Here is a 25670-nt window from a genome sequence, read left to right as displayed (position 1 = left end):
CTGATCACCAGGCGTGATGACCACAGTAACAAATTAACCCAATATTTGGACAAGTTTCGTGCATTGCTTGTTATCATTTTAATCAAAGAGTTGTATATTATTGATATGATGCATAAAGTCTTAATACATATGAATGACAGAGGTGATTAGCCATATATCTAAAATTGCCTTGGAGGTTTTATTATAATTTTACCTGACCTGTCTATGGACTATAGGTTACGGAGTTAGTAGGTGACCCGATATGGGATTTACGGGGCAAAAGAAACCATATTGGGTGAGAGCAAAGCTCGAACCAGAATATGGTTTCCTGCGCCCAGAATATCCCATATCACGTCAACTATTTAATAAGCCCCATAACATATATATCGCGTTGACAACCTGTTTACATGTTTGAATGTTTCATTAATATTCATCAAAATATTCATTGGAATCAGAAAGTAGACATCATTTTGGTACGATATAAATTTGGTGACCCAATATGGAAAAATTTGTTTACATGTGAAATGTTTCATTCATTCATTGGAATCGGAAAAATAATGACGCCATTTTGGTAAGATATGAATTTGGTGACCCAATATATGGAATCATATGGGGTCACCATGTGACCAGTCCTGGACCAATGGCGTTGCGTCATTTATGTTGGAGGCGTTATATATTTAAATCTATGCCCCATTTTTTATGATAATTAAATTTCATACAACAATATTATCATTATGGTATTTATTTCTTCCATACTGTTTTTTCTGTAATCAATTCAATTCTATTCAATGTACATACATTTCAAAATCTGTTCTTCTTTTCAAAAATCATGTTTGGTTTCTTTGAAAGCTGCACTCTCACAGATTTACCATTTTGACAACCTTTTTATTTTTTGGCGTGGAATGAGTCCATTTCCACGTAAATATCTGTAAACCAGTGATATAAGACTGCTGACAAAATATCAGATGGCAGATTTACATATTTACGTCCGAAAATTATTAATTTATGGCTAAAAGTGTAATTATTGGTTTAAGAAAAATGCATAAAACATCATTTTTTGAACCTTATATGAGAATCTGCAATCTGATGTTTTGTCAGCAGTCTTATACCACTGGTTTTCCTGCACTTTCGCATAAATTGGCTGGTTTGAAGACAAAAAATAAAACAGTTGTCAAAATGTTTAATCTGTGAGAGTGCAGCTTTAACAAATAATAGAAAATATATATTCTTGTTTTCTTTACTTAATGTAATTTAAGCCCCTGTTGATATGAGCTGAAAAAAAGAATGAAATTTAAATGGTAAAGAGAAATTAACTTAAAGCTGCACTCTCACAGATATACCATTTTACAACTTTTTTTGTCTTGGAAAGAGCAAATTTTTGCGTAAATATCTGCAAACCAATGATATAAGATTGCTGACAAAAAGTCAGATTGTAGATTTTCATATTTCCATTCGAAAATTAAATAAAAATGCATAAAACATCAATTTTTGAACTAAAATATAAAAATCTGTGATCTACTTTTTTCAGCAGTCTTATATAACTTAAGTTTCCATTAATTTTTGCTACAATTTGCTTGTTCCTAGACAAAAATTAAAAAAAATGGCAAAACGTTCATTCTGTAAGAGTGCAGCTTTAATATGTCATAGTTTTGTTATTTTGTGAAATATTTATAAGTACTACACTTAAGCTAGTAATTAATTAGTTAAAACCATGATTAAGGAAACAAAACAATATGACCTTGTTGTTAAATGGGGTTTTCCATTCATTATTCCACCACTTGAAAAAGTGCAAAATATTACCCTGCGCCCACTTCCCCCCCCCCCCATTTTTTTTTTTTATATGTTGATATTTGAGAATAAAAGTAATAAAATACCGTCAAAATGCACCATTTGGATTGTTAAACATTTCTATGGGGAGTAATTACCCCCCCCCCACCCTCCTTGAAACATTTTAATCCATATAAATTATGGTAATAGGGTTAAAATGGGTGTCAAAAGTTTGCACCCCTATTAGTTATGTCCCCTTTAACGCTGATTCCTGAACCCGCCCCTGGACATTAAGATTATAATCTCAACTTACAACCAGAACCTTACAACTAGAACACTGTTTTGGCCGTAGATGCTATTTAAAGCTGCACAGCTCTCTCAGATTGATCGTTTTGACAAAACAGTCAATCTGTGAGAGTGCAGCTTTAAAAGAAGGACTTTCATTGTTTATGATTGTCTTTTTTAAATATTCTTCTTTGGTTAAAGTTCAAGTACTTTCACATTTGTATCATTACCACTGTTCATGTCTTGAGAACTACTGGATTTTTTTTTATTCAGGCACAAAAAAATAAATTGTTTGTTTCTGATTTTAATATTAAGGCACTTTTCTGTAAGATTGTGTTTCCTGATGTATCTTTTAAAAATTGCAGTAAACTTGTGAAACGGCTCCCTGTTCTTTTAATGTCTTTAATGTGACTCGCTCATGGTTTTTAAAATGTTCTTTCTTTTTACAAAATAAAGTGTGGCAAATCACAAAGAGTGCTAAAACAAAAATACCAAAAAATTGAACCTTTCAGCAAATGTTGATATTTGCTCGAATATCGTCTTTGAAGACCATAATTTTCATTAGCGTATATAACGCCATTGAAATTTAATTACGGCTGTGGTGTTGAGTGATTGGTTGATTGACATTATCACGTGATGTTATCAATGTATTCTTAACAGTTTTACATATCCACCACTTTTGTAAAATTCTGGTGGCTGTGTGGACTAGCAGGCTGTTTTCTAATTATTTCTTGACTTTACTGGCAATGGTTCAAACCCCACTAAAACCAAAATATTTTTTCTGCAATTTCAATACCGTAGAGTAAGATAATTATTAAATAAGTGTTTTCAGATGCATTATCGGAAAAACTAATTATTGGTCCAAAAACATGAGCGAGTCACTTGAATATGATTATCCAACATTGTAAATATCATTTGTATTTTTACATAACCTTCTTTGCATGGAGCATGAATGTAATCAATTTCAGATACTCAATGCTGCGTACCAAGTTGAGATAACAGTCCGATCAAGTTCTACTTTCATCCATTTACTCCTCCAAAGAATGAAGCAGGTAATACCATGTGACCTGGTCATGTGATCAAGTCATGTGACTGGGCAGCCTGGTGATGTTGTTTTGCAGTCAGGGAATGCCTGTTGTGCTTTAACTTATCAATAAGCATGTGCAATAATGAACGCACAATAATAAAAGTTTTATAGAAATAATGTATTTTCATTTAATCAAGAATCATATATGACATTAATTAGCTGTAGACTAACACTGAATGCATAAAATTCTGTATTTTTCTACATAGACGTACATTCCCTAATAGATGTTCAGGGGGACTGTTTTTTGGTATTATCAAACAACATAATAAGAAAAGTTTTCATGATTAAAAACCTTGTTTTAGCTCATTTGGCTGTTAGATGATATATCAGTCGGTCATTTTGTTGACATTTAATTTATACGCTTGTGTACAACTCTTAGGTTAAATAACACCAATTTTAAGTTACACAACACCAATTTTGGAGAATTTTTTTTAATCACGTTCATAAAAATGACATTGCAGGGTGCGTTTATTTTGAAAAATATGGTATATGTATTAGATATCTGAGATTCATAAGAAAAAAATCATGTAGGTCTGCTAGATTTGAGCATATTCAAATATATATAATTATGAGCTTTGGTATTTGATATTAATTGAGCTAAAATGTACGTCACTTTGAAATGGAAATAATATGATTGAAACTGTATCAATGGTAAATGTGCAGGCTACTCGATATGGATGGATATATAAGGTGATTGAATGTGCATCGAATGATCAAAGCTTTGGACAATCTTGGCTATGTACAGCTTAAAGCCTGCTTAAAACAGCCAAAAACGACCTCAAACTTAATGAGACAAAATCGTTATTCTTTTCTGTCCAGGCATGCATCCCAACTTTTAACAGTCTTTAAACTATCTGCAATCGACTTCCACTTTCTACTTAGTTCCAAGTGAGGGCATGGAGGGGTAAAAAATTTGGTACCGGGTCCCTGATCATCAACTGCCCATGGTTACCTGGATATGGGCTATTAATTATATACATACATTCAGCAGAATAATCATGTCATATAACAAAAACCATGTTGTCTGAAACAAAAATGGTTCGGATGTCTTTTTATCTTGTGTCATTTCTGTTCATATGAGCTCTGTCTTTGTGACAGAGTGGTGGTGGTTATGTCATCTATGAAAAAGTACATGGATTAAAGAAATAGCTTTATAATTTCAACAAGCAGCAGGTGAAATAGCTAACGTTACAGACCCAAAATCACAAATCATTTAGATGGTATTGCTGTATTTGTTGGGTTCCGGGTACTCATATTATTCCCAGGTGACCCCTCAAAAATGTACCCAGCTGGCGGGTTTACCTACCAAAATATACCCCTGCCGGCAGGTTCCCACCAAAATGTACCCTAGCCAGCGGGTTCCCGTCAAAACGTACCCCTGCCTGTGGGTACAGGTAACCCATCCATGCCTTACAACTTGGACAATCATTCTTTCACAAAACATTCATTTCATTTTATGTAAGTCATCATTAACCCAGAAAGGTTCTTATTAAGTACACTAATTTCAACAGTACCGAGAAGTTGAGTTGGTGTATTTTGAAAGAAACAAACTTGTATCAACCTTTATGTTTAAATTGTGTCTATATATTTGTTTTGTATATTTAACAATTTTGTTCATTATTAAAGAAAAATGAAATTCCCAAATTGAGTCAAAAATTGATTCCCAATCAGAAAGTGAGACCCAAAATGGTGGAAAAAGTACTAGGCGTAAAACAGGCAATCATGGCGCTTTAAATCTTGCCAGGATTAAGACCTTCTTCTTCTTGTCTTGATTTAGAGTATTGAGACTCTTAATTGCAAATTTTAATGACTTATAAAATTGTTACTTGAAGGGCAATAATTGTAAAAATTGCTGCATATTTTTAAAATAACATTTTGTTAATATAATAATACACCCTTTTTGTTAAGAACTATTATATATAAGATACAGTTAACATTTTGAAATTTACTTTCCTGAGTCTCATCCTCAAACTGAGACTTAAAACATTTATGAACTGAGACTCAAAATGTTAATGAACTGAGACTCAAAATGTGAAAGAACTGAGACTCAAAATGATCATAAACTGAGACTTAAAACATTTATGAACTGAGACTCAAAATGTTAATGAACTGAGACTCAAAATATGAAAGAACTGAGACTCAAAATGTAAATGAACTGAGACCTATTACCTATGTGAATGAACTGAGACTCAAAATATGAATGAACTGAGACTCAAACTGTGTATGAACTGAGACTCAAAATTATTGAACAGAGACTCAAAATGTTATTGAACAGAGACTTAAAATGATATTGAACAGAGACTCAAAATGTGAATGAATATGGGCTCAGTGTATACCTACTATGATTAATGAACAAACAGCTTCCACAGTTATTATATACTGTGTATGATGTTTGTATGCTTTGCTTGGGATTACAACTTCGGAAAACAATTGTTACTCATCATTTATTTTTCAAAGCTTCAAGTAAATGTGGAAGAATATTTCTAAATTAACCTGCATTCGGAACACCTCGGCCATTTTCTATCCAAAACAAGCTTATTATTAAAAAAATGCAGGTACATCAGTAGAAGAAGTTTATAAAATTTTAAATAATAGTATTCATTCTGTGTATAGTGTATTTTGTATGACTCAGTTTGAATCAATCGCAAGCCATTATTCTATTATTGTATAAATAAGGAAGAGTCTCAAGAGTAAAGTCATTATGTTTAACTTCTAAATTGAAATTTCTATGTGGTTTGACTTGGAGCGTATGCTGTTTTACTTGGAGCGTAGTAAAATGTAAAGAAGTCAAAATACTTCTGAGGTTGTTGTTCATAGAAAATGGCCGAGGTAATCCAAATATATTAACCTGCTTTGCTCCATCAGATGATAATCACAGCCTATAGGCTTGAATTAGAAATGGAAAACACTTGCAGACAGTCAATACGACGTAAAATGAGGAAGGTAATCAGTTTGAAAGATATGGTGTACTCTTTGGGACAAGTCTTTTAACAGTGAGTTTAGCGAGGTCTAAGCGTTTCCTCCCAATACTCCACAACGCAGTCTGTGTATACCAGGTGATACATTTCGTCATAAATGTTTTCTTCCAAGGCAATATTTTGCTTTAAATAAAGATAACTTCACCATTTTAAATCATACACTGCACAGTCTACGCCACTCACAGAGCACTGACTTTGGTCCTTTACCAAAGTTTGATTGAGCGTTAAGTTTTTCCTAAACGAACCTTTGCACAAAACCACTGCCTGATGGATCACTGTCAAAACATTAATCTGGAAACAGGTTTGTCGAAGTGTTTGAGGAAACTAATCACCTCATCAAACTCTGGTAATAAGCCAATGGCGGGGCTCTTTAAGTGGCATTGTCTGCCCTTCATTTCATATTAAATGATAAAGATAAAGGGAAGCTTATTTTGTCTTTATATGCACCAGTCAATTTTAACCCCCCCCCCCCCCCCCAGGTCCGGGGAATAGCGGGGACTTAGTCTTCCGGGCAAGCCAAGCCTGTGTAAACAGGGGACGAACTGCTGGTAAAATCCCTGCCTAATGCCCCGTACCCCAGGGACTCTAGGTAAGGACCATTCCCTGCTATTTTTGGCGCAAAGACAAAACCACCACATTCACCCGACACTGCAGGACCACCTGAAAAGTAAAAACACAGCCCATTTCCCCCGCTATCCACGGTGTACCCCCGGACCTGGGGGGGGGGGGCATGGTGACAATTGACTGGTGCATTATTCAAACCAAAGTATTGCCTTGCGACGTTTATGATGTAATTTATCACGTGGTATACACACACTGGCAACACAATACCTCACTAATGTGAGAGATTAATAATTGTATTAATTTTTTAGCACTATTTATATCAATTTACATTATAAACTTTGCGGAGACTAAAATACAAGTCCTAATGGTACACCATAAATATTGAAGCCGATGGGCATGTTTAAAAATACTGCGCTGTGCATTTGCTGCGGCGCCTTCTTGGAACGTTTACAAATATTTACAGAGCCTTGCATTTTCTTAGAAGAAAATAATATAATCTGGTTATATGTATGCACTTGATGCATTTTTTCTGCTTAAAGGGGCACATAATAGGGTGTTCAAAAAATCAAACAAACTTTGAAATAAATGCATTATCATGTTGAACTCATTGGTCTTACATAAAAGATCAAATTAAAAAAAAAACGCATATCATTTAGGTACATATAAAAAAATATGAACCATTTTTTATTTTTGTTTATATTTATTCAGCTATGTGGCCACAAATTCCACAGTTGAAAAAAACACCAAAATGTATTACTATTATTTTTTATCTGTAACTAATAAATCATATGCATGTTTTTGATGTCAGATCATTAAAGTCAGTGAATGAGTTAAACATGATAATTCATTAATTTAAAAATATCAAAAATATTTTTTGGGGCATCAACCTTTAATTTGTGCACCTTTCAAAATAAATTACTATATGGTAATTAAATTTACAATGTACAGAGAGTGCATAAACTTATAAATCATCTTTTAAATGTTATGGAAATATATGCATGACTTTCTGTGTACCAATTCATAGTAAATAATAGTTGTTTATAAAAACAAACCCTTAAGCATTACATTTTCTTGAAAAAAACAACAACATAGGCCCAATAATTTATTGCTCAGAAATTTGTTAAAGTTAACAATGGTTAACAATGTGATAAACGACATAGTCCTTATTTTTTTAATGTGAAATATTTTATGATGTGTTCATATATATATAATTAAAACAAATACGGTTTAACAATTGTCTCAAATCTTGTTAATCTTCCTGCGGATCATAAATGTATCTGTGAATTTTCCAGATTTATACAGATTTGAAAGTTAACAAGGATGACATTAAAGCGGCAAGACACCAGATTGTCCGAAAATCGGCAAATGCCGTATTTCCTCAAATCAAGCCTAGAATTGTCAATGCCAGCTAGAAGGGGTCAATGAAATGTCACTTTTTAAATTACATGGTTAAAATAAAAAAAAGCAAAAATCTTATGTTAAAAATTGCTGTCTCATCTGTGTTTTCCCATTTAAAAAAGCGTATACTGGTTTTCAAGTTTAATTTATATCTGTTTATGAGTACAGATAAATATACTGATGCTATTTTTAAACTTACTGGGATTTACATGGTAGACAACCATAGTAAATTTCGAATTGAATTTTGTTTATGCTCAAAAACTGCGAAAGATCCATGAATGTTTGTGTTTTAAGTGATGTGATACATCAGAAAGTAAGATTCAATGCGTTGTACACAACGATGTCAATTTTTAAGTTTTTGACAATTTGTCTTTTTTATCTTGCAATAAATTTATTGTATCATCTGGTGTCTTTTAATTAATAGCACCTTTAACATAATTGTTAACTTTGACAAAGTTCTGAACAATAAATGGGTCCATCGTTTGTTTCCCCGAGATTAAAACATAAGCTTCTTGTTTTGGAGATTATTTATTTATATATAAGAATTACTACTGTAACTAAATATATATCTCTTATATCTTAATATGAGGTTCTATGTTTTCAATTGATATTATACGTGTACTTTCAAAACTTGCTTAACAATTGTCTATTGCATAATCATTTCTTCACTCAGGTTCATAATAATAAAAAAATATTCATTTTAAGGTTAATGTTCATATTTTAAATAAATTGATATATATTTATTATGAACATATTGGCTACTGAGCTTGTTTCTGTATTTTTTTTATATAAATATATAAAAATGAAAAACATGATTGTCAGGAATAGAAATTTGATATGGAAAAAAATATTTGAATATTGGCTAAACTTTATAGAGAACACAATGATAAAATTATTTTCTTCATCATAGATTTTAATTGTTGCGAGATGTTGTTAACTGATTGTTAGTATAATTAATGTGTTTGAGGTATAAAAGAAACAAAAAGATTTCCATGTTAACAGTTGATTAGTCTAATTCATGTGTTTCAGGAATGATAAAAACTAAAAAATTTCCATGAGAACAGTTTGTTAGTATAATCTAGTGTTTTGAAGCACACTAAAAATGCAAAGATTCCCATATGATTGTTTGTAAAAGTTGTGTGTTTCAGATATAATTAAAACTAAACGATTTTCATGTTAACAGTTTATAAATATAATTCATGTGTTTGAAGTATAATAAGAAAAAAACAACATGTTAGCTGAGTGTGTTAGTATAATTCATGTGTTTGATGTATGAACACTAAACTATTTTCACTTTCCATCAGATTGTCCAGGGTATGCCGTGGAGCCAGAGTCCCCGTATTGATGATGATTGGAAGAAAAAAGTTGCTGCCGAGATGTTGGCCAGTCTAAGTGCTACCAGGTATGTCTATGAGGCTATGGTTATAATAAATATTATGCCCCCCTTTGAAGAAGAGGGGGTTTATTGCTTTGCACATGTCGGTCAGTCAGACGGTCCGTCGGTAGACCAAGGCTTGTCCGAGTGATAACTCGATAATTCCTGGACGTATGGTCATCAAACTTGACATGAAGGTTGGGCCTGACCAGTAGGCGACCCTTTTTATTTTAGGGTTCATCGGTTGAAAGGTCACCTTTGAAAGTAAAAGGTTATCAAAGCTTGTCCAAGTAATAACTCAACAATGCCTAGACCTATGGTCATCTAACTTGACATGAAGACTGAACCTGACCAGGAAATGACCTCTACTTATTTTAGGGATCATCAGGTCAAAGGTCAAGGTCAAGGTGACCTTGAATGCTAAAAGGTTGTCCGATTGATAACTTGACAATGCCTGCACCCATGGCCCTCAAACTTGACTTGGAGGTTGGGCCCGACCAGTAGATAACTCCTAATGATTTTAGGGGTCATCTGGTCAAAGGTTACAGTGACCTTGGATGCAAACTCTACAATTCCTGGAACTATGGTCATCAATCTTGACATGAACGTTGGGCCTGACTAGTAGATGACCGCTATTGATTTGAGGGGTCTTCCGGCCAAAGGTCAAGGTCAAAGAGACCTTTAATGGTAAAAGGATTTTAAAGCTTGCCCAAGTGATAACTCAACAATGCCTAGACCTATGTTCATCAAACATGACATGGAGGTTGGGTCTTACCAGTAGAGTCATCAGGTCAAAGGTTTAGGTCTTAGTGACCTTGAAGCAAAAAGCGTGTCTTTGTGATAAGCTGACATTGCCTCAGCCCATGGCCTACGAACTTGACATTTAGGTTGGGGGCGACCAGTAGATGACCCCTATTGATTTTGAGGTCATAGAGTTAAAGGTCAAGGTCACAAACTCATTTGTCATTAAAATTTATGCCATATCTACTTATTCCCTGCTGCTAGGAGGATACATGTTTATCTTCAAAGATCAGTCATTATCTGAGGAAAACTGTACCTACTAGTGTTTACACCAAGAGGTTGGCCAGTGTTTAAGTGCAACAAGGTTTGATTAATACAATGAAAAATACAGGGACTCACCTAATTAATAGTCGAAAATTCAAAAATAAACCCTGTTTAGGGTCACAAGGCAAAGGCCTAACTTACTAACATCACATATATAACACAAACACTAACACCAAAAAAAACCTAACCCTACATAAAAAATAAAAAAAAACTACAAACAAACTCCACCCTTATCAAAACTGCTTTACCGTTAAATGAAGACATGGAGACATGATAGTAATTATAATATAATGATCCCGTAGAGCTAGAGTGGATTGACAATGACCGGAAGAAAAAGGTTGCCAACGAGGGGTTGGCCTGGGTCTTGGCTCAACCAGGTTAAAAGCCACAGACCTTTTATAATAAAGTTGATAACAATTATTATAAAAGTTTTATTATAATTATGCTTTCCAGTGATTTTTAGAGATTTATCAGTGAAATAAAATTGATATTTCATTGTTTCAAACATTGAAAATATCAATTTGATATTTTTCACTATTTTGAAATTTTAGCCCATGACTAAATTTACAAAGTGACTTTACTTGCACATACAAATAGGCGGGTTTTTCTAAAAAGTGTTATTAAATTCAAAGATCGCTAGCCTATTTTCCCCATGAAATATTCTGTAAAAGCAGAAAAAAGCATGGGTTCTGAAAATGTAGGAATACATGAAAATTAAGAAGTTTAATATTTCTGCTAAGTAGCCTTTTAACCTGAACCTTGTGGCTGAGAGGCCTACAGACAGAGAGACAGACAGATAGGCGCGTTTCTGTCCAAGCATTTTACAGTCTGAGGATTGAATGGGAAAATCTTTTCTTTTGTATTGAAAAAGGAAATAAATAGTAAGTAGGCAAGTATTACATTGTAAGAGATGATGATGTCATTCCTAAGGCATAGCAAAATGAAATTATTTTTTCTGTTTTCCTGACCTATTCTAAGTTTTTATGTCCAACTATAACATTTTAAAAAAAAAATTCTCCTGAAATCTTTTGGTAGATTCTTGATTTGGAAAGATGTTTTAGGTAGATTCTTCCTTCAAATTGTACGTAAATGTATTTAAAGCTGCACTCTCACAGATTGAACATAATTTGACAACTTTTTTTTTGTCTTTTAATAAGCCAATTTTTGCGTAAATCCATGGAAACCAGTTATATAACACTGCTGATAAAAAATTAGATCGCAGATTTAATATTTAAGTTAAAAAATGGATGTTTTATGCATTTTTCTTAAACCGTTAAAAAAATTACATTTTCAGATTAGCAAAGAGCATATCATCCCAGATCAAAGATCGTCTTAACAAATCCCACGATGCCTTTCTGACAGCACTCAAGCAACTGGAAATGAAGCACTCGGGACGACTTACTAAGATCGAAGAGGAGCGGTTGAAACTACGGAAAGTGCATGCACCGAGAGTTGCCAAGGTTGCGCTTGAAAGCACCTCGCTAAAAGATGTCATACTTTATGGTAAGGCTACGATCGATTATTAGCGTGTTTGGTGTTTTCCTGCCAACTCACTAAAGTACCCACTTAAAATCGTTTATTAGGCCTCATTTTTATTTATTTTTATTTTTTTTCATTATGAAATCAAGGTGTTTGTTCTTAACAATCTATTTATTAAAATTAATGTGGTCGCAGAGTTATTATTTTAAGTCCATTTATTTCACAGGCCCTGATTTTTCGAAAGTTCTTAAATTTCACAGACATAAGTAGCTTTATAATATTATGTTGATAAGCAAATTTTGTACTTCTGATTTTGATAAATAAAACTTTAAAACTTACTTTTTTGTGATAATCAGAAAGATCTCTTAAATATACAGTCAAAATACCCTTACAGAGGCAAACATTTCACAAAATTTAGAAGAACAAAAATGGTGAGCTACGATTAGACGACTTGAAACAATTTTAAGTAGTTTCGAGAAATCGGCCCCAGTTGCTTTAAGTTCAGTGTCCTTTTTAGCTTCCAGAAACTTTAACTTCACTAATTCTTGACATACACAGAGTAGTAAAGAATGAATATTAAATTCAAAATGATTAGTCTTCCAAGAAAATTAGTACTGCCTTTTTGTACTTTGTTTTGTTATAAATTGTATAGTTTTTAGCTCACCTGAGCATGAAGTGCTCAAGGTGAGCTAATGTGATCGCCCTGTATCCGTCGTCCGTCATCGTCGTCCGTCAACAAATTGACTGTTAACACTATAGAGGTCACAATTTGGGCACAATCTAAATGAAACTTGGTCAGAATGTTACCCTCAATAAAATCTTGGACTAGTTCGATATTGGGTCATCTGGGGTTAAAAACTAAGTCACTAGGTCAAATTAAAGGAAATGCTTGTTAGCACTTTAGAGGTCACATTTATGACTGCATGTTTATGAAACTTAGTCAGAATGTTTATATTGATTAGCTCTAGGCCAAGTTCGAATCTGGGTCATGTGCGGTCAAAAACTAGGTCACCAGGCCAAATAATAGGAAAAGCATGTTAACACTCTAGAGGCCACATTTATGACTATATGTTCATGGAACTTGATCAGAATGTTATTCTTGATGATCTTTATTGGAACAGGTGAGCCATACAGGGCCTTCAGGGCCCTCTTGTTCATCAAAATTTACGAATCTATAACTTTGTCATTGTTCCTGTCATGATTCTTTTCAGGTATGCCGCAGATGGGGCGAGAAATCGGCCGTGGTCAATACGGAGTTGTCTACTCTTGTGACTCATGGGCAAGTTACACCCCCTGTGCCATAAAGTCGGTTGTTCCCCCGGACGAGAAACACTGGAATGATCTTGCTCTTGAGTTCTTCTACACAAAGTAAGAAGTTTCTCTTTATGCATTATTAGCTCGTCCGCTCATTGGCCAATCCGTTCATAGACTCGTCCGTTTTTGTAGAATAATTTAGTTATACCCCTTTTAAGAAAAACAACATTGGTATTCCATTCATTTGTTTGTGAAATAAGTAACCTTTCCCTTTCTTTCAAATAAACTATTAATATTCGTGAGGCATTAATTTTCGTGGATTTCGTGGGTTGGCTTATCCATGAATTTAAGATCCCAACGAAAATTTGACCTTTATTCTGAAATTGGTGAATTTACAGAAGATTCAGGATTCCAGTTTAGATTTTATTTTTTTCAAAAAATGAAAATCCACGAAATTAAGTACCCACGAAATTGTCCTTTTTTCGAAAAAACCATGAAATTTCACGCCTGTCAATATAAATGATTTCACAGTATGCCTTTTACATGGAAATAAAAATAGACAAAATAATTTTAAATCCCTAAAAGTGTGAGAGTGCATGGTATACTCATCATGAACAAATGAAAAACAGACCTTACTGTCAGTGACATTTATAAAGTAGAGATCGTACCAATTTGTTTAAGGAATAATCCTGACCATGACAGAGGTGTACACTGTTATGTGGCTCTCTTCTCAACTCAAACAGCTACGGAAGAAGTACTCGAGCTGTATATGAGGCATCCTAGCTGATTTACATTCAATGAAAATTATGCTGATAATAATTATTATTGTTTTCAGACATAGATTTAGGAACATCCCTAATCATACATAAGTTGTAACGTGGTGTGACTCAATGATTTACAGAGCTTGACGAAGTTCCCAAGAGGTAAAGAGTCGTCCTAGCTCACTCATATTCTTTGAGATGAAAGTTGACAATTAATTTATTGGTTTGAAATATTTTCAGGAATATCCCCGACCATGACAGAGTTGTTATGTTACGTGGCTCTGTGATCGACTACAGCTACGGAAGTGGTACTCCCGCTGTATTGCTCATCATGGATCGACTACAGAGAGATCTGTACTCGGCAATCAAACAAAATCTGGACTGGGTCTCAAGGTAAGCCTGGATAGACTGGTTTATTTAATTATTTCTACTAAAGTGGTACCCAAGCAGTTTTGCCTATCATGGATCTACTACAGAAAGATCTGTACTCGGTAATCAAACAAAATCTGGACTGGGTCTCAAGGTAAGCCTGGATAGACTGGTTTATTTAATTATTTCTACTAAAGTGGTACCCAAGCATTTTTGCCTATCATGGATCTACTAGAGAAAGATCTGTACTCGGTAATCAAACAAAATCTGGACTGGGTCTCAAGGTAAGCCTGGATAGACTGGTTTACTTAATTATTCCTAGTAAAGCAGTATCGAAGCAGTATTTGTCATCATGGATTGTTTACAGAGGGATCTGTACTCGGCTATCAAACAAAATCTTGACTGGGTCTCAATGTAAGACTGGATAGACTGGTTTACTTAATTATTCCTAGGAAAGCAGTATCGAAGCAGTTTTTCTCATCATGGATTGTTTACAGAGGGATCTGTACTTGGCAATCAACCAAATTCTGGACTAGGTCTCAATGTAAGACTGGATAGACTGGTTTATCTCATTATTCTTCAGAAAGTGGTATCCTAGCATTATTTACTCATTATGGATTGTCTACAGAGAACTGTATGCATATAATTTTTTTGCAAAATATAAAATCTTGACAGAGTTTCAAGGTAAAGCTGAATAGACTGGTTTATTTCATTATTCCTAAGAAAGCGGTATCTGTGCGATGTCAGAGATTAACTACAACTGGAGATTATGAACTCTGCAATCAACAGGATCCAGACTGTGCTTCAAAGTTAGACTGAATAGACTGGTTTGTTCTTCTTGATTAAAATAGCTTGAGTGAGAAGAAATTTAATGATAATTGAGTATCTTTGAAATGGGATTAGAAATATGATACCAGTCATTATTTGGTCCTCAAAAAATAATATGTTTTACGGAATAGCGTACAGTTATTGTAAACAATGGTGATGTTTTCAAATGTGATGATGTCAGCGAAAATGAGTTCTGTGGAGGTAATGATCATCAACAATTTTCCATATTTCAGATTACAGGTTTCTATCGATGTGGTCGAGGGGATACGGTTTCTTCATGGTCAGGGCCTTGTTCACAGAGATATTAAACTGAAAAATGTCCTAGTAAGTCAACCTTATATTGTTAACCAATTATGCAGCCAATTGTATAAAACCTGGATAAGTTATCCACAGGGGGACAATTGTACAAAAACCAGGATAAGTTATCCACAGAGGGCCAATGGTATAAAACCTGGATAAGTTAGCCATAGGAAGCCAATTGTATAAAAGTGGGATAAGTTAACCCCTGTTAATCAATTGTGTAAAACCTGGATAAGTTGGCCACAGGGGGTCAATTGTGTAAAACATGGATAAGTTGGCCTTAGGCGGGCCAATGGTATAAAACATGGATAAGTTGACCTGAGGCGGGCCAATGGTATAAAACATGGATAAGTTGACCTGAGGCGGGCCAATGGTATAAAACATGGATAAGTTGACCTGAGGCGGGCCAATGGTATAAAACATGGATAAGTTGACCTGAGGCGGGCCAATGGTTTAAAACATGGATAAGTTGACCTGAGGCGGGCCAATGGTATAAAACATGGATAAGTTGGCCTTAGGTGGGCCAATGGTATAAAACATGGATAAGTTGACCTGAGGCGGGCCAATGGTATAAAACATGGATAAGTTGGCCACAGGTGGGCCAATTGTATAGAACCATTATCCCCTATTAACCAATTGTGTTAAACCAGGATAAGTAAACCACAGGTGGGGAATTGTATAACACCTGGATAAGTTATCCACAGAGGACTGATGGTATAACACCTGGATAAGTTATCTACAGGGGGTCAATTGTATAAAACCTGGATAAGTTATCTACAGGGAGTCAATTGTAAAAAAACCTGGATAAATTATCCACAGGGGGCCATTGGTATATAACCTGGATAAATTAGCAACAGGGGAGCCAATTGTACAAAAACCTGGATAACTTATCCACAGGGGGTCAATGGTATAAAAGCTGGATTAATTAGCAACAGGGAAGCCACTTGTACAAAAACCTGGATAACTTATCCACCGGGCCTCAATTGTATAAAACCTGGTTAAGTTAGCCACAGGGGGCAAATTGTACAAAAACATGGATACCTTATCCACAGGAAATTGTAAAAAACCTGGATAAATTATTCACAGGGTCCAATTGTATGTTATGGTAAAGCTGAATAGACTGGTTTATTTCATTATTCCTAAGAAAGCGGAATCTGTGCGATGTCAGAGATTAACTACAACTGGAGATTATGAACTCTGCAATCAACAGATCCAGACTGTGCTTCAAAGTTAGACTGAATAGACTGGTTTGTTCTTCTTGATTAAAATAGCTTGAGTGAGAAGAAATTTAATGATAATTGAGTATCTTTGAAATGGGATTAGAAATATGATACCAGTCATTATTTGGTCCTCAAAAAATAATATGTTTTACGGAATAGCGTACAGTTATTGTAAACAATGGTGATGTAATTATTCACAGGGGGCCAATTGTATGTAATGTGGATAGGTTTGCCACAGAGGGCCTATTGATTAAAACCTCTGTAACCTATCACAGAGGGCAACTGTATAAAACCTGATAACTTATCCAAAGTTAATCTTTTGGTAAGTTTGCACATCCAAGCAATTTAATTGGTCAAAAGTCATTATTGGATAAATATTGATCAATCTATAACCATTTGAACTAAATTTAACCAAACCAAAAAATGAACTGTTTTCATACAATTGGCTGGGTTATCTTTAACCCAATTTGCACATTTAAATTATATCAATAATTTTGTTAATTGTAATTATTGGATAACATTTTGCCAACCAATAAACATTTTGGACAACTTTAAATGTACCAAAGAATTTAACCAGTTTCATTCAATTGGCTGATGATGGATTAATCTGGTCTTAAGTAGAATTCAAACCAGTACCTATTTTATATTAGGCAAAAATATTTCTTTAACTTTATGGTTTTAGTTACCGTGATATACACCGTATTATATGACAAAGTTTTTCTGAATTCATAAACATCAATGGCATGTGTATAATGTTTAAGGTTATTGAAAATGTGTTAACATTGAGTCCATTGGTTTTGAGTTTTAAGAATAAAAAACTGTGTTAGACATTTAACGTTTGATTGTTTAGAAATTAAGCATGGAATAATTATAATTCTTTACAGTTGGATAAGGACAATCGTGGGAAAATCACAGATCTTGGTTTCTGTAAGCCAGAGGCAATGATGAGTGGGAGTATTGTGGGTGAGTATGTCTGCTATCTAGTTCTTTGTTAATAAAGTAATGGTATGTATCACCTACTTTTGACTTTATACAACTGGGGAGACAAGCGGATCTTGGTTTCAGCTAGGCAGGAGTATTTTAGTGGGAGTGGGAGTATCACTCAGTGGGAGTATTTAAGTGGGAGTATCAGTCAGTGGGAGTATTTTAGTGGGAGAGGAAGTATTCATCAATGGGAGTATTTTAGTGGGAGTATCAGTCAGTGGGAGTATTTAAGTGGGAGTGGAAGTATTCATCAATGGGAGTATTTTAGTGGGAGTGGGAGTATTACTCAGTGCGAGTATATTAATGAGAGTATCAGTCAGTGGGAGTATTTAAGTGGGAGTGGGAGTTTTACTCAGTGGGAGTATTTTAGTGGGAGTATCACTCAGTGGGAGAATTTTAGTGGGAGTATTACTCAGTGGGAGTATCACTCAGTGGGAGTATTTTAGTGGGAGTATCACTCAGTGGGAGTATTTTAGTGGGAGTATCACTCAGTGGGAGTATTTTAGTGAGTGGGAGTATCAGTCAGTAGGAGTATTTTAGTGGGAGCAATATACACAGTTAATGTTTAAGCAGGGGTTTAGAATATTTATCTAACTAGCAGTCTTTCAATATTTGAGATATATATAATTGATATAATGCTTTCCATGATGAAATCTATTTAAATGAAATAGATTCTTTCCTAAAACTACAAAAATGCAGTTCTGTAAAAAAGATTCTTTATTTAGGTACTCCAATCCATATGGCACCCGAGCTGTTTTCGGGAAGATATGACAGCAGTGTGGATGTTTATGCATTTGGAATTCTGTTTTGGTACATCTGCGCGGGAAGCGTCCGTCTGCCACAGAATTTCGAACAGTGCGCCAACAAGGAACAGCTTTGGAATTACGTAAAAAATGGTACATATGTGTGTGAATTATGTAAAGCTTTGAAAGATTATCATTAAAAACTATTTAGCTCTAACGAGTCTCCGGGAACACCCCCAAATATCAGTTCCATGTTCGTAAAAACCCTTAGATATTTGACAACCTTTCATCATTTTTTTACATTGTTGCCGCTTCATTGTCAAATAGCGATACCCTTGCCGATCTGTATGCATATCCATCACTCCTTTTCATCGCATAGCGCCATATCTAGAATATTTATATGTTAAAAACAAGTCTTGAAGGACCAAAAGTTCATGTACTTGGATTATATTATTAAGAGTGTGACAGTCAATTGCTGTTGATTAATATTTGCACAGTTTTCTCCAGGGTAACCAGTAATCTTGCCGTGGAAATAAGTATGTCATTGAGAAAATTGCATGTTTCATTAAAAATTGGGATGTTTGTTTATTAGTTTGAAAAAAATACTTTCTTTAAGACACCATTCAACCATAGAAGAGGAAATCCAATTCTACTACAAAGTTCTATGGCCAGCAAATTTTTTTTAAGGTTGGCCGTAACTTGATTGATTTCTTCTCCAGGTTTAAGGCCAGAGCACTTGCCCGTGTTCGACGATGAATGTTGGGACCTGATGTCGAATTCTTGGGAGTGTGAACCAGCCAAACGCCCGCTGCTCGGGGAAGTGCATGCTACACTCCAGGTTACACAATACCATTTTAATTTCTTTTGATTATAAACCAGGTTGTCTGAAAACTTTGGTTATACGGTTGTGGTATGTCCTTGGGCGGACAGAATTATGATCTGGCAGACAATTGGGATGACTTCAACTATTCGTTTTCTGGGCAGTAACTTGGTCATGCATAAGGGGATTTTAAAATAACTTGACACTAATGTTCACTATGACAAGATTATGTGTTGCTGCAAGACCAGCTTCTGTAGGTCAAAGTTCAAGGCCACATTTAAGGGTCATTGGTTAAAGTTATTTGTAATTTGACTTAGAGACTGTAACATAACCATGTTTAAGTTGATTTTGAAATAACTTGCGACTATGTTTTACTATGACAAGACTGCATGTCCAGTGAACCATATAATATATAAGTTGAAGGTCATGGCCACACTTAAGGGTCATTGGTCAAAGTTCTTCGTAATTTGGCCTATGGGCTGTAACTGAACTAAGCATAAGTTGATTTTAAAATAATTCTGCACCAAATGTTCACCATAACAAGACAGCATGTCCAGTGAACCATGTAGTATATGGGTTGAAGGTCATGGCCACACTTAATGATGATTGGTCAAAATTCCATAATTTGGGGGTTGTCAGGGGGTTTCATGGGGACTTTATAATATCTTGGTACAAAAATGTTTTTCATAAGAACACCCATGTACTTTGCTTTATGGAGCTGTGGCTTGGTCATTTTCTGGCTGATTTTAAAATTGTTGGCACGTATGTTCACCATAAGAAGTCAGTGTGTCATGTGCAAGATCCATGTCAGTAGGTTAAAGGTCAAGGTCTCAAGGGTCATTCATCAAAATTCATTGTATTTTAACCTTTCCTGGCTTGAACTTTGAATCCGCTCTGTGTGCTTTTGTATATGGCATGTCATTTTTTTTTCAGGGCATCTACGACAGATATCGAAACAAACCAGGCGGACCAACGAAAACAGCGAAAGAATCCCCACCGAAACCGTTGACCCAAAAGAATGTTAAATATAAATTGAAGGACAAGAAGTGACTATCTAACAGTAACAAGGCAGATGGGAAAACCAAGTGCCTTTATGGAACCATTTTTGTCCATGATCAATGACTTTGTGACAGACTTGTCTCATAATTTAAGGGTTTCATGTTCAAAGCAGGGTAAAGGGCTTAGGGTTCTTCCATTTAAACATTAAGGCACTTTTGAATTATATAACCACCCTTTTGGGGTCCAAATTAGTGAAAAAAGATACCCACCCCTATACTAAGAAAAAAATTGCCTTCACCCTGTGGGGGTATATGAAATTGTAGCCGATGCAATTGATACTAATTTGTAGGTTTTTTTTCTAATTTTGATGCAAGTGTGCAAGCAAATATCAGCTGTAAAAAAGTCATTAGCTCTCGATTTCAGGGCTCATCTTGGGCCCGTATTCACAAATGCCCAGGGACCATGATTACAAACAGTCTCAAGTCAAAGTCTAGACTAAAAAAGCGTTATTATGAAGGAACAAAAAATCATATTTATTACATTTCTTTTACAAAAAATAAGTAAATAATTGTAAAACATTCAAAAAGTTATATATTTCAGCAAAATTCACCATCAATGTGTTGATACTAGGAAAATCACAATGAAATGATGTTCTGCCATAAGGAGTCTTGAGTCTTAAATCTGACATGAGACTGTTCATAATCACTGCCCCTTCCCATGGCCCCAGGTAATTTTGGCTTCAATAACGATTGAGTTTTGAATGAGTATAAACAAGAAACGAGCATAAGCAACCATTTACAGTGCTCCTGTTTTCATTTTTAGTTCTCCATAACCTCATAATTTTAAATACACGTGACAATTTTGTTAATTGGGTTATGTTTTAAAGGAAGGTATTATTGCAATATAGACAATGTATAACATAATGTATAATGAGATTCAATATTTTATTAAATAATATGCACTGAATTTAACATTAATGTGCTTTTCTTCATTTCATTCATGTTTAGAGCTTTGGGCCGATTGTTCAGAACTTCGATAAAGTTAACAACAAGAATTGCCACATTGTTTTAACTTTTAAACTTTTACAATATGATGAATTGCTCACAAATTAAAATATGAACAAGTACAGCTGAAACAGTTGTCTCAAATCTTGTTAGAAATACAGCAGATCACAAGTCTAGTAAACGATTTGAAAGTTCACAACGAGAACATTAACAACATTGTTAAATGCTTTTTAGTAGTAGCTGTGAAAATCTTAAATCTGTTGTATCATCACAGATGGTATTGACTTATTAGCATTTGTTTCTTTCTGCTATGTTTTCATCTTTAATACAGAATACAATTCATTTCATACAAAAATGTTGCAGAATAATAAAAATATGACATTAAGCGGATTTTACGCCTAAAATCTTTCTTAAACCAGACTCCAGATATGTTATCAAACTTGGCACACATGGTACCAAAGCATTCGAAACTCCTCAGCTATTTTCCATCAAAAACAACCCCGGATGAATGCCAGTTCATCAGTAGAAGTAGTTTGTAACATTTTGACGATGAAAACATTGACAACATTGTTAACTTTAACAAAGTTCGAAACAATTTACCCAGTGTTGGTTTGTTCTAATATGCTTGTAGTTCATCAGTATTGCACATTTCAAAAATGGCATGAACAATGACTTTGAAAAACATATACATGTATGCACCAACTGTTCTAAATAATTATTATCCCATTATTAACCATTCATGTAATTGAGCTGTAATAAAGGGAAAAGTATGTTCTTGAGTGGTAATAATTGTTCTTGGGTGGTTACAAATCAATGATCTTGATGATGTGGGTTGGAAGGTTCTTTTTTCAGTGGTCATTAATGTTCTTGTTCTTGAGTGAAGATTGTTCTTGGGTGATAATGTAGGTTCTTATTTTTCAGTGGTGATTAATGTTCTTGTTCTTGAGTAAAGATTGTTCTTGGGTGATAATGTAGGTTCTTATTTTTCAGTGGTGATTAATGTTCTTGTTCTTGAGTGAAGATTGTTCTTGGGTGATAATGTAGGTTCTAATTTCTCTGTGGTGATTAATGTTCTTGTTATTGAGTGAAGATTGTTCTTGGGTGAGAATGAAGGTTCTTATTTTTCAATGGTGATTAATGTTCTGGTTCTTGAGTGAAGATTGTTATTGGGTGATAATGTAGGTTCTTGTTTTAGAGTATTGATGTTTGTTCTTCTTGGATCAAGATTTGTGTTCTTGAGTTTAAATAAAGTTCTTGAGTGGCACTGATCTCGAGTGATTATATTATATATATATGTTTTTAATGGTAATTATTGTTATCGAATGTAGGTTCTTGTTTTAAAGTAATGAGGTATTTTTCTTGATTGAACTTCATGTTCTAGATTGAAGCTGTTTGATCTAGAATGGAAGTGAAGTTTTTAAGAGGTACTGTAGAATATTGTCATATGTATGTTCTTCACTTGAGGAGTAAATATGTGTGTTCTAGAGTGAGAATGAAAGTCTGAGTGGTAGTATATGTTCTTGAGTGGTAATTGTGTGTTCTTATTAATAAAATGATGTTCTTGAGTTCATATGTATGTTCTTGGGTAGTAATGAATGTTCTTGAGTGGCAATGTACGTTTTTGAGTGGTAATGTATGTTCTTGAGTGTCAATGTATGTTTTTGAGTGGTAATGTATGTTCTTGAGTAGCAAGGTATGTCCTTGAGTGGCAATGTATGTTTTGAGTGGTAATGTATGTTCTTGAATGGTAATGTTTGTTCTTGAGTGATAATGTATGTTCTTGAAAGGTACTGTTTGTTCTTGAGTGGTAATTTATGTTCTTGAATGGTAATATATGTTCTTGAGTGGCAATGCATGTTTTTGAATAGAAATGTATGTTCTTGAGTGCCATTGTATGTGCTGGAATGCAGTAATGTTTGTACTATACATGTGACAATGCAAGATAATGATTTTGTGCAATACTCTATTTGCTTACCAGCAGGCTTTTTAGTTTTATAGGATCTACCATTTTACCACTATGTTTGCAAGCCTGCATGTTAAACTTGTGTTGGATAATATTTTCTAGCACACCGGATAGGCATTTCCGGTGAATTCAGCCGTGCTGGAAAACTCCATCTGGCATCCCCCCATGCCAGATGAGTCACGCGCTGTGACGTAATACTTTCAATTTCTTTTATTAAACACTAAATGTCACCATAGTTATGAGATTTCAATTGATGAGTTCCATTAACATTAACTTTACAAAAATATTCCTTAAAACAAAACAAAATAACCCTTAAAAGACGTGATATCGAAGGAACATATTGACGTATGCAGGTAATACAAATTACTGCGCGTCATGATGTCATTAAACATCATCGCACGCACTTTTTGGTGATATGTACAAAAACGCGCTTTCTTATGTATTTTCTTCACAAAAAATGTAATTAAAGGTATGCTAGAAAAAAATATCTATCATGTGTGTCCGTTCCGGATAGAAAAATCCGACACTCGGGCACGCTGCGTAGCCGGTAACTCGGCAAGCCTCGTTACCTGGCAACGCAGGTGCCCTCGGGTCGGAATTTTCTATCCGGAACGGGAACACATGACATATATTATTAATGTTATTTGATGATGTGTTATTTGATGATGTCACAGACGTTTTCTCATCAGAAATGTTATAATAATATTTAGTGAAGATATGCATAAAATATTTTCATGTCTAATCTTTGTTATGTTATGTACAAATCATTGTTAACCATTCCCAATGAAATATAACTCTTTGTTTCTTCAAAAAGAAATCAGGGTATTGCCACAATAAACCTGGTTCCATCTTCACTAACATCGTAAGTCTGAATTTGAGACTCGGGCTCAGATAACTGAAATCTTAATTATTTCCAAATATCTATTATATAACATTGTTTATAAAAAAGATGTCTGTTTGAATGTTGTACATTTTTGTTTGTAAAAGGTACAACCACTTTTATCATCTTTGCACCTATGAAAGCATGTTTACAACAAAATAAAGATTTTGCTTTTTTGAGCCTGTCTAAGGTCTCAAAATCAGACTCAAATGTTAGTAAATATGGCGGGCCCTGCCCTGTATGTAGGTGTGTGATTTTGGCAGGTGATATGGGGAAGAAAAACACTTGTATTGTTGTATGCATATCATAATCAGGTAGTTACAGATATGGATTAATCTTTTAAGGCCACTTATTTCTGTCATTGGGCCATTTGTTCAGAAATTTGTTGAAGTTAAAAGCATGATGAATGACCTTCACAGATTGAACATTTTGACAACTTATTTATTTCTTGTCTTGGAAAGAGCCAATTTTTGCGAGATTCCATGGAAACCAGTTATATAAGATTGCTGACAAAAAAAAGATTGCAGATTTTTATATGTAAGTTCAAAAATTGATGTTTTATGCATATTTCTTAAGCCGTTAGTAACGGTTTAAGCCATAAAACATTAATTTTTGAACAGAAATAGGAAAATCTGCGATTTGATCTTTTGTCAGCAATGTTTTATCATTGGTTTGCAGATATTTACGCAAAAATATGCTCTTTCCAAGACAAAAAATAAAAAAGTTGTAAAAATGGTATATCTGTGAGAGTGCAGCTTTAAAAGTGAAAAATAATATGTTGGGCTCCTAATTTTATAAAAGGCAAGTTCATTTAAAACAATTGTCTCAAATCTTGTTATATAAGGAATACTAGGGAACATAAGCAGGCCTTCCAGCGTTCCTACTTTTTCCTACTTTTCCTACTTTTTCCTACTTTTTAACAGCTTCAAACTTTTTCCTACTTTTTTCTAAAAAACTCCTACTATTCCTACTCTTTTGAAAATAAAGTCCGCAAAAATATTAAAGTTTGTTCTTTGAGCTAGTTTTATTTGCAGAAAATGAATAAAAGATGTCAAACTGGCTGGTTTCTGTTGTTGAAAGGTGTGGCAACATGTTCCACTTTGACGTGCATCCTCTTTTCACACACACACAGTTCAGCAACAGAAACCGACCAAGCATCATTCACTAAAATATTCAATGTGGCATATAGAATGGTATGATTTTGCATTAAAAACATCTCCTCTAGGTAAGTTTATAGCTATTAATAATTACATATTTAACCAAAAATATTCCTACTTTTCCTACTTTTTTTGTAAAAAATATTCCTACTTTTTCCTTCTTTTCTGTCAGAAAATCTCCTACTTTTTTCCTACTTTTTTGTTAGTGGCTGCTGGAAGGCCTGCATAAGCCTACAGTGAGACCTCCAGAGGAATTCCGATTTGAAAGTTAACAACGATGATGTTAACAATGTTGTTAACTTAAACCAAGTTCTGAACAATTGACTCAATGTCACTGAAAGTTGCATCCAACTTGCTTTAGTGTATTTATAGACCAAATCTCACAAGAAAGTATGATATTTTTATATGAAT

The 25670-nt window shown here is 34.4% G+C and overlaps 1 pseudogene; it reads left to right on the top strand.

Annotated features, from left to right (window-relative positions):
• LOC128216560 (dual serine/threonine and tyrosine protein kinase-like) overlaps window positions 1-25594 on the top strand; it is a 50522-nt pseudogene extending 24928 nt beyond the window's left edge.
• The last annotated feature ends 76 nt before the right edge of the window (window positions 25595-25670 follow it).

This window comes from Mya arenaria, chromosome 14, assembly GCF_026914265.1.
Source record: "Mya arenaria isolate MELC-2E11 chromosome 14, ASM2691426v1".
NCBI lineage: Eukaryota > Metazoa > Mollusca > Bivalvia > Myida > Myidae > Mya > Mya arenaria.
Note: the sequence above shows the minus strand (reverse complement) of the source record. Positions and strands in the feature narration are given on the sequence as shown.